Genomic DNA, 16,563 nt, shown 5'->3' on the forward strand with positions numbered 1-16,563 from the left:
AAACTAGGAACCAGCACACCATTTAGAGTGTTGCAGTAGTCCACAGTAGAGATGACAAGGGTAGAAAGGTAGCATAGCATATTGGAGAGACTGAGAAGCAGTGAAAAGTAGGGATGGACCTTAGGATACTAGGCAACCATTCACAAGGCAACCATTGGAAGGAGAGCCTGCTGTGGAGACAAAGAGATATCAGAGAGGCAGAAGGAAAATCAATCAAAGTGCTATCATAGAATCCAAAAGGAAAGAGAGTTTTGAGAAATTGAAAATAATTCAAAAGAAAGGTTAGAAAGTAATTTTTTAAAAGCTTTAAAAAGATCATGAAGTCTTGGAAATAGATCTTTGGTGACTGACATGATTTAATTTCAGGAGAGCGGCAAGGAGGAAAAAAATGCCTTATTTTGAGCCATACACACACCCATATTTATATCCTTTTAAAAAAGATTTGTTACAGCATTAACTAAAACAAGTCATGTTGAATATGCTAAAGTAGTTTAAAGATTTAAGTTAGATTTGATATTAGAATGGTTTAATATGTTTACTTAGGCTTTATGTAATACAGTTCAGAGGATAGACTACTAGTAATTGTTAACATCTGTGTATGTCATGCCCTATTCTTAGTTCTTACCATTTTTTGTTTCAGTTAATCCTCAATTATTCTATGAGGTTGGTACTACTATTATCCACATTTCACATGAGAAACAGGCTCATGTGCATTGTAGCACAAGTACTCTATTTTACTTTATTTTTTGTTGCCTTCCTTGACTTTACTCTTAAACGTCTCTGGCAGAAATAATTGTTGAATGCATGTTGTTGAACATCAGAAGAAACCCATCTAGAATGTAGGCTGCTATTGAAACGTGGGTGAGAGTGGATGAATGAATACAGAGAGGTTACAGCCCAGGTTGGTGTAAAAACTTGATGAGTTGAAAAATGCCCACGGCTTTGGTTGAGTCCTCATCCTTTCAAAAGTAAAGCAAGTATGGTATAAAGCAAATGTATGCATTTCAAAGAGGTAGTTGAGTGATAAATGATCCAGCAGTAAAGTTGGGAGCAAGAAGTTGTGTTGACATTTTTCTTACCCTGTGAGTTAGGGAATGTGGGAGAAAGAGTAGTCACCATTGCACAGGCTTTTGAGGAAAGTGGCATCATTTAGGAGAAAGTTGGGTTTCAGTAAGGGCTAAGATGAGGGAAGAGAACTTGTGGAAAAGTAAAAAAATACTGGGAAATCTAGCTGCAATAAGCTAGGGAAGTCTAATTGAATGTTCCGAGGGACTTAGTAGCAGGATTTGTGATGGGCAGACCAGTGAGTAGCAGGTTCAGGGGCATTTAATGGTACCAGAGGAGTGTGTGGGATAAAGAAGTCAAGGTTCTCTCCTTTACGCACCTGATGCAATCAATACACTACCATAACCTTTAGTACTTAGTTGTGTTCATCTGTTTCCACATCTATTTCTTTTCAACAACCTTCCAGGGCTCTACCTTACACGTTATTGTATCTGTACCTGGCACACAGAAAGCACCAATAAGTATTTATTGAATGAGGAGTGTGGGAAAGAACAGATGAATGGAGAGTTGTGGCTAATCGGCAAGGCTAGGCTAATATGGTTGGGAAAAAGGTGGAGGTGGATATGGGTGATCCAAGAAAACTTACTTGAAGAAGTTTCCGGAAGCACCTTCCTGGGCCTGAAGCCCAACCTTATAACTCAGCACTATAAGCTGAGGCCCTAAATCCTTGTCTGGTTCCAATTATCCCCTTTCCCCCAGGGCTAGACTCAACAAAAACTGGCACCTCACCAAAAAGTCTACAATTCTGACATCCGCTAATGTAAGGAGCCATAGATGTGTGTGTGTGTGTGTGTGTGTGATGTGCCCAACCTTCCTCCTCCCCCATCCAGCTACAAATTCTGGCCAGTCCTGCTTGGTCTTTTTTTTTCCTCCTGGTCTCTGACAGTTCTTAGCCAGATAGATTCTTTTGAGCTCTGAAAGCAGAATGGGGGAATTTGGAGAGGGTCTGGCAACAAGGGTTGGTGGCAATGGTTTTCCCTCAGAGCTTAAGGTAGGAGAAGCATGAGAGCTCCATTTTTTGAGAGAGGGGAGGGAGAAATAATTAGTGTAAAAATTGTGTAAAACATAATCTAAGTACCTATTAACTAAAACATTGTATGGCTGTGTAAGTTTCAGATACTGTGCTCCCCTGTGAGGTTGGGGAGGGAGCTTTTATGAGGGGATGGTACAAATCTCAACATAAGGAAGTTACTATGTCTCAGAACACCTGAAAAGAATCTATAAATTATAAATAGTACATCCAACGCTTCTTTAAGTGATCTAAATTCTTGTCGTGTTGGGGAAGGTTCAATGTACTTAATTTCAGATAAATCATATTTACACATCTCTCTTTGCAAGTCCCTTCCTAAGTGTTAAGGGATGGAGAAATACTTTACACCCAGTTTATTTGACAGACACTTTTCTTTAACCCTATGAGATGAGTGTTTCATATTTCTTCTGAAATACTTGCTGACTATGATCTCAGATGGAGCTACTTTTAAAAGAGTGTCCTCTGAATATGACAAGCTGGATTTTGAGAGTAAGTACTAAAGTGGACTCTTGAATCCAGGTGTTTTGTTTTAGTATTTTACATCTGCGTTGCATCAGACACAGCAGAGGTTAGCATTCCGTTTTTTCTGCTTTCATAGTCCTATTCCAGGTCTGTAAATTTGAAAAAGTGGTTTATATTTTCATCATGAAGAATATTTGTGGAGCATACAATTGTAGATTACACACAACAAAATTTAAATTCTAGCCCCATTTCTATTACCCTTCATTTACCAGCCAACATGTAAGAAGCATAGAGTCATGTTAATACTAGCTAAAGAGGGATCCCTGGGTGGCGCAGTGGTTTGGCGCCTGCCTTTGGCCCAGGGCGCAATCCTGGAGACCCGGGATCGAATCCCACGTCGGGCTCCCGGTGCATGGAGCCTGCTTCTCCCTCTGCCTGTGTCTCTGCCTCTCTCTCTCTCTCTCTCTCTGTGACTATCATAAATAAGTAAATTTAAAAAAAAAAATACTAGCTAAAGAGAAATTTAGTTCAGAAGGCAGATCTACCCAAACCATCATATAGTTGCATATAGAGCCTAAAATAATATATGTATATACCTGATATTTTTTATTCAGATGCCATTTTTGGATAGTAGGGTCAATATTTTCCTCCACTGGCAAGAATAATTGAGGGGAAGCTTTTGTATTTTTGAAAATTCAAAAATTTGTTCCTTGAAGACCATTAAAAACTGGAGGAGAGGGCAGCCCTGGTGGCCCAGCGGTTTAGCACCGCCTTCAGCCCCAGGATCAAGTCCCATGTCGGGCTCCCCGCATGGACCCTGCTTCTCCCTCTGCCTGTGTCTCTGTCTCTCTTTCTCTCTGTCTCTCTCTAATAAATAAATAAAATTTTTTTAAAAAACTGGAGGAGAGAAAATTTGCCTTATTCAAAGCTACTACTAGGAGGTTACTGCAAAAGCAGTTTATGCTAATCATCTTCAGAACTAGGAGGCTGATTTAGAATCTAAAAGCTGAGAAAGACAGCCTAAGTCATTCTGATTGTACGGTTTGAGTTTTTTTGTTTTTTCCTCATGGAAGCAATGCATGCGCAGTATAGAAAATTAGAAAACACAAAAGGGCAAAAAGAATGGAATCCAGAGCACAAAGAATCACTGGAAATGAATTGCCTTGCAGGTATTCTTTTATATGACAAAATATATCTATTTTAAAAAAATAGATTGACGCTGTTTTCTAAGTAAGTTGGGACATTTTTCTCTTGGCTTTTTTCATGACCGTGTTTTTATTTCATAAAATATGTCATGCTGAAGCCTTAGGAAACATCCTTCCTTTACTTCAGGAGTGGCGAATTACACGTAGGCTATTTACTCGCATTTTTCATTTCTGTCAGCATGGTAGGATGCCAAATGGCTGTTCTGAATAATTTTCAAAGGTATGTTTTTTTGATACTTTGCCAGGGAAATCATAACTCTTAAAGTGCTCCATAACCCTAACCATACAATTGGATCTATGGATAGATATTATGTTCCATGTTTTGTTGTTTTCTCACTGTTTTAGCATCTGGGATTGATGCCAAAGGCTATTCAGCCTCACTCCATTTATTAAATTAGAGTGTACAACTAAGTTTACAATAGAGCATAGAAGAAAAAAAAGAAGACCTGTTTGTTTATTGTTTTAGTTAGGTGTTTTTACATCAGCAAGAAAAGAAAGCATTATTTCTCAAATACCTCAGTGAAATTGCCTGACAATGGTTAACAGAATAATTGCCTCATGCCTGGGTCTTTAGAAGAGCTCCCTGCCTTATTCCAAACCATCTTCCATAGTACTGCCAAAGACGTTTGTCCCCTCAAATTCAAATCTATTATTTCAGCTCCTTGTTCCCTGCCCCACAGGATTAATTCCAGACTCTTTAGAATGGCAAACAGGCCTTTTGTCACCTGACTTTTAAGAATGTCATCTCATTCTTAAATCCTTTACTCTGGTCACGTTAAATTACTTGGAATTCTTTGAAAATGTCATGAAGTTTCATGCCCCTGTACTTTGACTCCTGTCCTCCCCTTTTCCTGGAAGGCTCTGTTGCACTGTCTCGGGACAAGCATCACTCCTCTGATGCAGCCTTTCTTGACTTGCTCTACTGTTGTGCTTTCCCCCTTCCAGAGAGGACAGATCTGTGCCCCACTGCATATGCATACAGGAAGTGTCACAGGGTCTGTAACACATTGTTGCACTTCTTGTTTTTTTCACATGCCTCTCCTTGTTGGCCTGTAAACTCCATATTCCCCATCTGTTTTGGAGCTAGTTGTGTCCTTTTATAGCTCTCACCTTTCATTAGGAACATAGTCATAGCCTTTCAGCTGGCCTGCCTGCCTTTCTCCTCTCCTCACTCACCTGTTCCCTGATCCTTCTCCACATTCTCACCACAGTAGACTCAAGAAACAATGACTGCATCTTTCAAGAAAAAGTCTGGTGGTCCAGACTGGATGAAATGAGCCCCAAGGCACAATTAGCACTGAGTCTAATTTATTTCCTACAGTAAGTATTTAAGACTGCCTTGGCCCTAGCACCCTGCTGAGAGATTCTAGAATGTGGGAAGGTGGAGAATGAGGAGTTAACTAGGAAATGAATGGGCTGTGAGAAACTAGATGAAGAAACATACAAGTCACAGATACAAAAGGGTATAGTTAGCCAGGATTCCACCAGGGCGGCCAGAACTTGCATGGGTAAGGCACTCAGGAGTGTGTTACTAGGGCTTCTCTGTGGCCCTGGGTCAGAGTGGTACTGAAGTCAAGAGAACACTGTCCCAGGGGTGGAGGGATGGGTTAAGTCAGGGATGGGGATTAAGGAGTGCACTTGTCGTGATGAGCACAGAGTGATGTATAGAAGTGTTGTATTACTATATTGTACAACTAAAATGAATATAACCCTGTATGTTAACTAACTGGAATTTAAAAAAACAAAAAATACTGTCCAGTGTCCAAAAGTAGTTGAAAAATTCTTCAAAGCAGAGAAGGACCTACAGTGTGGAAGATAGAAAGAGCAACAGAAGTCAAAATCTGGTCAAAATACATTCCATGGGAACCTAAAATTTTAAAATAGTTTGTGTATGACTAATTGCAATACAAAATAATTTCTTCCTTTACCACTATATTCATTAAATGATTGTTCTGAGACATCCTTTTTTAAAAATAGATGTAAAAAGTGATTCAGAATGTGTAAATTCATCTTTCTGCCCACAATTAAAATTTTTCTTGACCTGATGAGTGAGAAGTGATGGCTTATTGTTACTTCAGTGTAATTCTTCCTGATTGCTGGTAAGATAAAGCAGGTTTTCATATTTATTTATTGTTTAGATTTGCTTTCCTGGAAATGCCTATTCACACATCCTTTGCTCATTTTTCTATGGAGTTTTTCATCTTCTTCCTATAAATTTGTACGTGCTCATGTACTAAAAATGTTAACCTTTGTCTTATGCATTACAAATGTTTCTCATAATCTGCTGTAATATTTTTCTTTTGGTATCTTCAAGCTATACATTTTTTAAAAAGATTATTTATTTGAGAGAGAGAGAGAATACACACAAGCATGAGCAGGAAGGGCAGAGGGAGAGAGAGAATCTCAAGCAGACTCCCTGCTGAGTGTGGAGCCTGATGTGGGGCTTGATCTCATGACCCTGAGATCACGACCTGAGCTGACACCAAGAGTTGGATGCTTAACCTACTGTTCCACCCAGGTGCTTCATACAGTTTTAAATAAATGTCTCTTTTCCTTTACAACACCCTGGCTATTTCAGTTGAAAGTGTTTCCCTAGCCCCTAGTATATGAATTTATTCTAAAATTTTATTCTAAAATGCTATTTTTAACACTTTGTTTTTAATTCATATGGAATTTATTTTTCAATATGGATTAAGAGAGGAGTCTAGTTTTATTTTCTTCTAGGGGCTATGTTAAAATCCCATTTACACTAAGATACATTTTGAGACTCTCCATTCTAATGATCTAAATAGTTTTCCGAACAGCAAAACTAGCTAACATTTATTATGCCTGTATGTGCCAAATACTGTCCTAAGCATTTTACATATTTTGGCCCATTTAATCCTGGCAGCAACATTATAGGTCAATTCTGTTATTCCACATGAACTTTAAAATGCTTTTATCAAATTAAAAAGAATCCATTAGGATTATGGTTGGAATTACATAAAATTTATACATTGATTTTGGGAAAATTTACATGCTATATATATCCATCAATAATATTTTATAATTTTTTCCATATGTCTTAAAGCTGTCTTGTTGAATTTAGCCTTAAATATTTTGTACTTTTATCACTGTTACAAATGGAATGTCTTTCCATTTTTATTTCTTTTTAAAGACTTTATTTATTTATTTGAGAGAGAGAGAGAGATAGTGAGAGAGAGCACAAGCAGGGAGGAGATGAAAAGCATTCTCCCTGTAAGCAGAGAGCCCAACACAGCACTGCATCCCAGGACCCGGGGATCATGACCTGAGCCAAAGGCAGATGCTTAACTGACGGAGCCACCCAGGCATATTTCTATCTGACTATTCCTATCAGCATTCTTGCCGTATGATGTGAATAATAGTTGGGTTAGGGTAAATTATGCTGCAGTGGCAACCTGAAGCTCTCAGTGGTTTGTAACGACAATCTCTTCATACTATGTGTCCATCACAAGCTGCCAGCAGCTCAGCTTCACACTATCTTCACTTTGAGACCCAGGCTAACAGAGTAATTGCTAAGCACGTTGCACCCTTGTAGTAGAGGGAAGGAAATCAAGGCACTGCATCTCCTGGCTCATAAAGTTTCTACAAAGAAGGATGCCTGAGTGGCTTAGTGGTTGAGCATCTACCCTTGGCTCAGGGCATGATCCCAGGGTCCTGGGATCTCCCTCTGCCTATGTCTCTGCTCCTCTCTCTGTGTGTCTCTCATGAATAAATAAATAAAATCTTTTAAAAAAAATAAAGAAGTGTCCCTCGTCCCATACCCTCACATTTCATAAGCCAAAGAAAGGTATATGCTCATATCTGATATTGAAGTGTCAGAAATCCACAATCCTTTCACAGGAAGGGGCCCTTCAGGTCACAATGCCAATGGGATGGAAATAGTACTCCAACATGAAGGACAGCAAATATTCTGATCAGTAGTACAAACTATCACAGTGTTTGGTTTTTTAGTTGGCAAGATTGAGAAATCCTAGAAAATAATATGTATGTAATAGACCTCACTGTTCAACAATACCTATTTCCTCTACTTCTAAGCATGTAACAAGATTATTTTTAATCTCTTAAAATTAGGTATAGCTGTGTGACTAACCCTGGCAAATGAAAATATGAGTGGAAGTGATATTTTTCACTTCTGCATGTAAGCATTGAGGAGTTAGAGCATGTGTCTTTATAATATCTTCGCTGTCCTGGTGATTATGGTTGTGTATGTTGATATGGAAGTACCAAAAGACCAAAGCAGCTACAATGCTGGGCCATAATGCAGAAGATAGTTGCCCTGGATGCTTTCCAGGTGGAGGCTCTTTGTGGTTTTAAATAACTGAGAGTTAAGGGGTTTGGAGGCCTCTTTTTGGTTTTACTGCAGTATAACCTAGCCTATCTTAATACAGCCTACATATTTTAAATATTTTAATAAATGTGTGTGTATATATGTGTGTGTATGAATGTTTATATAGATATATATATTCACTTATGCATATTGCTATCTGGGACAAAGTTCTTTAAGTATTTGGAGTACCATGATTTGGAGTACAATGATATTTTTCCTGCATAAACCACATTCATAATGCATACTATACAATTTGCAGTTTAGATTTCTTTACCATGGATCAAGAACTATACTAGCAGTAAAATGTAAATGCAGAATCTTACAACTTCCCCCTCCTGTTCTATAATTGTCACACCAAAACCAACAGCATTGCTTATAACTTGCCTTTACTGAATCTTTCCAAACAATTTTTTAAAAGATTTATTAGAGAGAGAGTGCAGGGGTGGGGGAGAGAGGAAGGGGCAGACTGAGAGTGAGAGAGTCTTAAGTAAGTGCGATGCTGAGTGCAGAGCCTGATGTGGTCCTGGATCTCACAACCCTGAGATCAGGACAAGAGCCAAAACTAGATTTGGATGCTTAACTGACTATACCACCCAGGTACACCTTGAATCTTTTTAAAGCAGACAACTTAGTTTTCATAAAAACAACAATTCATTCTTTTCACATTATTGTTTTTTGAATTCAGTAATATTTATTTAAATTACTTAGTTTTGATAGCAGTACAACTGTCATAAAAAAGTTTTGGAGAAAAAAAACGTTTCAGAGAAAACACAACTGGGTATTAGTAAGCATAGAACAACCAGTGAAAGTGGGATAGATGGTTATCTCACAAGGTGAGGGCATCTATCCTGCCATAGGTAATAGTCTGTAAGTACTGCAGATGAAAATGAGAACTTGTGTAAATCTTGCACTTATGTAGAAGTAAATTGAAAGAGCTTCTACCATATAAAGAACAATGTGCACACACACATACATCTGTATGTATATTGGTATATGTATATGTGTCTCTGTTGTATTTATCTTGTGTCCAGTTACATTATTCAATTATCATGTTAATTCTAGTAGGCCCTTTTTGAAAGCATTATCTTGGGGGTTATAAATATGTAATCATATTATCAACAAACAGATAATTTAATTTCTTCTTTAACAAATTTATATTAATTATTTCCTTATCTCACTGCACTTGCAAAATAATGTTGGATAAATAATGATGATAGTGGGTCTGCCCATCTTTTTCTTGATTCAGTAAATATTTATAGCATTCTACATGAAGTTTCTTAAATATTTTTGTTGGATTTATTACTAGATATATTATTTTTGTACTATTGTAACTGGTATCCTTTAAAATTAAAATTTGCAACTGTTTTTTTGATGGGATATGGAAATGCAATTAACTCTGATTTATTGATCCTATGACTAGCAATCATTTTTTGATAATTTTTTATTATAATTTGTGGTAGAATCTTTGAGTTTTTTTATATAGACATTTATTTAATTTATAAATAATGACAATTTAGTCTCTTCCTTCCAATCCGTATACTCCTTTACTATTTTTTTCGATGTCCTGCAATAGCTAAAACTCCAGCATAAAGTAATTAGGAATGAAAACATTTTATCTCCTAGCCTTAGTCTTTTTTTTAAAAGAAATGCTTTTAACTTTGAAGCTATGGAGTATTACATTTGCTGGAGATATTTTTGCAGATATCCTTTATTAGGTAGGCTAAGGATGTTCTTTTCTATTTCTTTTTGGCTACAATTTTTTGTTTGTTTTTATTATAAATGGCTTGTGAAATTTTTTTGAATGTTTTTCTACCTCTTTTGAAATGACCATATGATTTTTCTCTTTTAATCTGTTATGGGATAAATTGCATTAATAAATCTCTAATGGTACAACAATCTCGACTCCTTGTAGACTCAGTTGGTCATTATCTTTGTATATATATCATTTGATACAGTTGCTTTTATTTTGTTTAAGATTTTTGCCTCCATGATGAAGATTGAAGTTGTATTGTAATTTTTTCTTGTCTGGTTTTATGTATAATGTTATACTAGCTTTATAAAGTCAGGGGATGTTCCTCCTTTTATACTCCCTAAAAGAGTTTACAATTGGAATGATCTCTTCCTTGTATCTTGGCAAACTTGCTTATAAAACTGTTGGACCTAGTGTTTTCTTTGTGGGAAAATTTTTACTAATGATTATAGGCTAGATGGTAATCAAATTATTTAACAATCTATTAGAATGGTTACACTAATCAATCAAAACTGACCATGGCCCTACATGAACAGTATAGATGTAGAATTGCATATAAGCCAAATATAAGGCTTATTTATGATTTTAAATTTCTAGGTGAGTTTTGTAAATTTGTATTTTCAGAAATTTGCCAATTTTACTTGTTTTTAAAGTTATTGATAAGTTTCTTGTAATATTTTATCTTTGTAGTTGCTGTTGTATTTATGATTTCTTTTTCCATTCTTAAAATTGTATCTGCTCTCTCCATCAATTTGCTAAGGGTTTGTCAATTTTATTAATTTCTTTTCAATGAATCAACATTTTCATTGTTAATCCTTTTTACTGAATGTATTTCATTAATTTTTGCTCTTTTAATTATTTCCTTTATTCTATTCTATTTAGATTTTTTGTTCTTTTTGTAATCTCAACTTTTCTTTTTTTATTAATATAAATATTATAAGGCTATCACTTCCTCCATCTACCACTTTAGCTGTATTTCATAAACTTTCCTATAGAATTGTTATTGTTGGTTCTAATTTTCTTATTTGCTTTTGCTTTCTTTCTGACCCATGAACAATTTAGAATTATGCTTTAAATTTCCAAGGTTTTTTTTTGGGGGGGGGAGGGGCTATGTTTTTGTTATTAATTGTATTGTGATCAGAGAACGTGTTCCATGATAATGATTCTTTGGCCTCTGGTAAGACTTACTTTATCGGCTGATACATTGTCAATTTTTATAACTGTTCCTGGGAACAGAAAGTGTATTCTAGTTCTTAGATATAGGCATCTATATATGCTTATTAGACATGGTTTATTTATTGTGATGGTCAAATCATCCCTATTATTACTGATATTTTTATCTTGTCAATTTCTGGCAACGATTTATTAAAGTCTACCTCAATAATAGTGTATTGTCAATTTCCTTTTCTTGTTTTATCATTTTTTTGGTTGACATTTTTTGAAGCTATCTTATTAGAAGTATGCAAGTTTACAATTGCTTACATCTTTCTAATGAATTGGACCTTCCTTAGTAGGTAATAAACCTCTATCTCTAGTAATGCTGTTTGCTTTTTTCTTTTCATTGCTGTTTGCTTTTGCTTGTAACTCTTCTGTGAACTTGTTTTACACGTGTCTCATGTAAACAACATGTAACAAGATTTTGCTTTCTATCTAATCTGATAAAAAGTTTGACTCACTTACCCTTATTGTTATTTTAATTATTTGAATTTAACTTCTACTATTTTATTTTATTTATTCTATTGTTCTGCTTTTTAAAATTTTTTTTTGTTCTGCTTTTTTAAATTCTTTTTTTTACCTTCTTGACTTTTTTATTGTTTTGTGGGGTTTTTTTTCTTAATCTGTTTATCTCTGGAGCTTATACCTTATTTTTTAATATTTTACTAGGTGTCCTATAATTTTAACATATATATGTGTCTGTGTAATTTAATAAAATATATAACTAATAAAGTGTGTAGTTTAGTAAGTCTTGAAGTTAGTTGTGTTTTACCTTCCTGAACAAAGTATAGACTTTCAAATGCCTTATTCCTAATTATCAACTCCCAACTTATATGCCATTTTTACCAGCATTCTAGTTGTATATCATTTTTAACCTTATTATTAAGATATTACAACTGTTGTTTACCACAGTGATTGTCTAGATTTACCCATGTGTTTATTATTTTCTTTGCTATCTGCTTTGGATCTGAGACCTTCTTTCTAGGATGAGTTTTCTTCATCCTGGGAATATATCCTGTAGAAATTCCTCTAGTGAGTAATAGTAAACTTTCATTTTTTATGTTCGTCAGAAAATGTTATTTTTCCATCCTGAAAGATAGTTTTGCTGGGTATAGAAATCTAGGCTGTCAATTATTTTCTCTCTTCATTTCGAAGATATTGTTACTGCCTTCTGGCATCCATCATTGTTGTTAATAAATATTACCATAAGTCTGTTTTTCCTTTGTGGGTAATCTGTATTTTTTCCCTGACTGCTTTAAGATTTTCTTTTTGTCTGCATTTGACCACAACATGTCTTGATGTGAATACCCTTTTATTTCTCCTGACTTGAATTTTTGTGGCACATGATAACTTTCATGATAAAACAGGAGCCACTCCAAAACAGTCAAATTTTACTCTTGCCTATCCTTACCCCCTAACACTTCCACCTCCTTTGAAGGCAACTGTGGGATCATGAGGTGACAAAAACAAGAATGGAGAAATGGAACCCATATCCTTGATAACCTCACTGAAAACAGATTGTCTACCTCTAGACTTCATGCTATAGGAAAAAAATAATTGCCTTTTTTGCTTAATGTATACTCTTTTGTCAGATATTCTGTGACTCCAAAATAATCTTAAAACATAATACTTTATTTTTTCCTGTGAAATGCAACAGAACATTGTAACACTGCTCAAAAATGTTTTTTAAATGACTACTAATCGTTTTGTATCAGGTACATGTAGAAATCTGTTTTATTTTTATGCATATGCCTAAATTAATGACTAGTAAGAAAATATTAATCACTTATTAAAGACAATTAGTAGAATTTCTCCTTCCATTGAAAATTTATTTGGAAATCTGTATATATTGAGATTACTTTTTAAACTTAGTGTTATGACTCATGTTGTCATTTTTTTTTAAAGATTTATTTATTTATTTGAGAGACAGGGTTGGGGCACCCCGGTGGCTCAGCGGTTTAGCGCCACCTTCAGCCAGGGCCTGATCCTGGAGACCTGGGATCGAGTACCACATCGGGCTCCCTGCATGGAGCCTGCTTCTCCCTCTGCCTGTGTCTCTGCCTCTCTCTCTCTCTCTCTCTCTCTCTCTGTCATGAATAAATAAAGTATTTAAAAAAAAAGAGAGAGAGAGACAGGGTTAGTGAGAGAGAGCACACAAGCAGGGGCAGAGGGAGAGGGAGAAGTAGGCTTCCCTGGACCCCAATGTGGGGCTCAATCCTAGGACCCCAGGATCATGTAGGAGTCAGATATTTAACTGACTGAGCCACCCAGACACCCGTTATGTTGTCATTTAAACAAAAGTCTTAGGTCTTACAAGTAAAAGGAGTATCATTTTAAAGTTATTTCTGTTTTTGACTTCTGTGTCATGCCATTAATTCTTAAGAAGATTTGTTTTAAGTGGAGAACACTGTGAAAATGTATTTGTCTCATTAGGACAAAAGTCAAGCAAGTGCAGGAAAATAATTAATTTTATTAGTTAAGAGCAATGAAGAATCTGGTTTATGGATATGTATAAAAACTGTTCTTTTGTTTGAATGCCCTGGTATAGCAACTATTAAAAGATTGGAAATCCTGTTAAAAGATCTAAGTGCCTGACTCCAAATGCTTATTTGAATTTTGCCTCTATAAAGCTGCACAATATATTTCAAGTTATCAGCAGCACTTGATTTTTTTAAAAGATTTTATTTATTTGAGAGAGAGAGAGAGTGCAAGCACAAAAGAGCATGAGCAGAGAGAAGGGGAAGGGAAGAGGGGCAGAGAGAGAAGCAGACTCCCCCTGAGCAGGGAACCTGATGCAGGACTTGATCCCAGGACCCTGGGATCATGACCTGAGCCGAAGGCAGATGCCTAACCGAATGAGCCACCCAGACACCCTAGTACTTGACTTTTGAAAAATAACATCCCAACTAATCACTGCAAACAGAATTGACTAATTGAACAATTTAGAATCCCAAAATTCTTCTGTGTGTACTAACTCATTGTTATTGATGGCACTTACCAATACTTCCCATTCCTTTGCTATACAATAACTATTTTATTCATTCATTCACCAAATATTTATTTATTAAAGTGTCTACTATTAAAGTAACTATTGGCTATGGGGTCATAATGCCTGCCAGATATGATTCCTGTCCTCATAGACTTTCAGCCTCAGAGGGAAGCACCTATCAATCAAATAAATAAACAAAGAATTATGGCTCCAGCAAGTAGCACAAAAGAGAAATAAGTGGTCCTAATAAAAGAGATTTGAACTAGTCAGCTAGGTCAGAAAAGGCTTTTCAGGCCTGGTGAGTAGAAGTTAACTGAGTGAAGGAAGCAGAAAGTGAAAATAGACATAGGCAAGGTACTGTGATAAGAGGTAGCCTGGTGTATATGAGGGAACAGAAGAAGGACAGTGTGGCTGGTGCAGGAAATGAGGCTGGTACAGGTCGGTACAGATGGGGAAATGCAGGGTCTCACACATAGGGGGGCCACTATAGGATGTGGCATAGAACAGTAAGGAGGCTAACACGAGGAATGAGAGCAGTTTGAAGATGGAGAGAAATGGATTTGAGAGCTATTTAGAAGTCAATAATTACAAGTTTGGGTGATGGATTGGTTGTAGGGAATAAGGTTGCAGAAGATGTCAAGGATGATACAACTTTCCAACTTGCGCAATTAAATGGATATAATAGCATTTACTCAGTTATGGAACATTGGAAGGATACCAGGTTTGGGGGGAAAGCCATGAGTTCTGCATTAGACATGTTGGGTTTGAGATATCCAGAAGGAAATCCCAAGTAGGCAACTGGATATGCAGGCTTTGGTACCCAGAAGAGACATCTAAATGAAAGAGATAGCTGCCTGTAAGTGATAGTCTAAGCCCAGGGCACAGGGTAAATCCTTCAAAGACAGCACTTTAAGACTAGGAAAAGAAATAGGTGCTAAAAAGGAGAGTACTTCTTAGAGTTCACCACTAAAGAACTTCTAAAAGCAGAGGAAAGTGAATATGAATAAAAAGCAATCTGTGGTCAAGAGCCAAATCTGTTGGCTGCAGGCATGAAATTTGGGCACACTTTATGTTTCAGGAGTACCTAATATATCCCTATTTGATTTCATATAACAGAAAACCAAATTTTCGGGATTTACCCTCAGGTGAAATTGATAACTCTAGAGAAGTATTTCTCTTCTGGCTATGTACACTCCCTGATACAATCCTAAACTCTTTTGTCTAGGAGCATGGATGCCCCATTTCAAGAATCATGAAAGTATAATTCCTTTTTAGAAAGCCAGGAAATTGTAATCCCAGAAAGGATGGGAGCCTGTCAAAAGTTATGCATCAAATTAGTAGCAGAATGCTGACAGAGCCTGGATCTCATGATTCCTAACAAGTGCTCAACCCATCTACAAACATCAAATGTCAAACAAATGTAAATAGTTATTAAACACCTACTAAGATACCAGGTAGTGGTCTTTCCAGTACACCATGAGCATGTCAGACTTCACCAGAGTTTTAGGACCCGGCAATGCAGTCTAAGGCACGTGAAATACATGACTCTTGCATCATTAGATTTGATCTGTACTCCAAGACCAATCACTCATTCTTAGAGAGAAGGAGACAAAACAGATTAAAATCAAGATTAATCAGAGGCTCTGGCTTAAGGGGGTTGCAGATGTAAGTAGGAAGGAGAAGGAGAGAGTGGGATAGAGAGAGAAAGACAGAGAGAGACAGAAAAAGAAAGAAAATACAGAATGAGGAAGAGATTAAAATAATCAGGCCCCATTATCTTTTTCTTCTCTCTTCCAATCAGCTCTGATGTCTTTTCGAAAGTAGGCATATCTTTTTAAGAAGGAGCAATCTGCAAGTGAGCTTGGAGGCAGCGCTCATGTTCACCAAATGCAAACTGCATTCTGAGAATACCAAATGCAGTTCCAAAGGCGAGTTTGCTGAGACAGAATGTGACTGTGTCTTGCTGGGGGACACATAGTGCCCACGTGCCAGGGAAGCTCCTTCTTTCCATAACATATAGACATACTTTCACAGAACTTAAGGAGTAGGAGGTTTCTAAAGCCAAAATATACTTGAGAAGTTTGTTTCTCTAGTTGAACACTGCTGGATTTTTCCCTTGTTCAGTGTAGGAAATCCCACTTCAAGTTTCTGCATAAAAAGAAATGTGCTAATGGCCTGGGAAGTCACTGTAAACTCAGCAGTGTTTCAATAACAGTCATACAGAGATAGAGAAACATGCAGTCTTGCTTGGGGTTTAAAAGCCAACTCAATAGTTGACCAGATTCCTGCAATCCCTGCAGCAGACACATGAGTAAGGATTCCACTGGTCCACCTACCTCCTGACCCTTGATTGATGTAGCCCAGCCTTCTTACAGGGTCAAAATGTCACACACATTTTAAAACAATTAAAGTAGTCATATCTTAAAATAGGAGAAACAGGAGCCCAGTTGAACATTCCCCTAGCAGCCATTTCTGTCATGAGGAAGATTGCAGCTT

The sequence above is a fragment of the Canis lupus genome, chromosome 25, assembly GCF_011100685.1.
Source record: "Canis lupus familiaris isolate Mischka breed German Shepherd chromosome 25, alternate assembly UU_Cfam_GSD_1.0, whole genome shotgun sequence".
NCBI classification, from domain to species: Eukaryota; Metazoa; Chordata; class Mammalia; order Carnivora; family Canidae; genus Canis; species Canis lupus.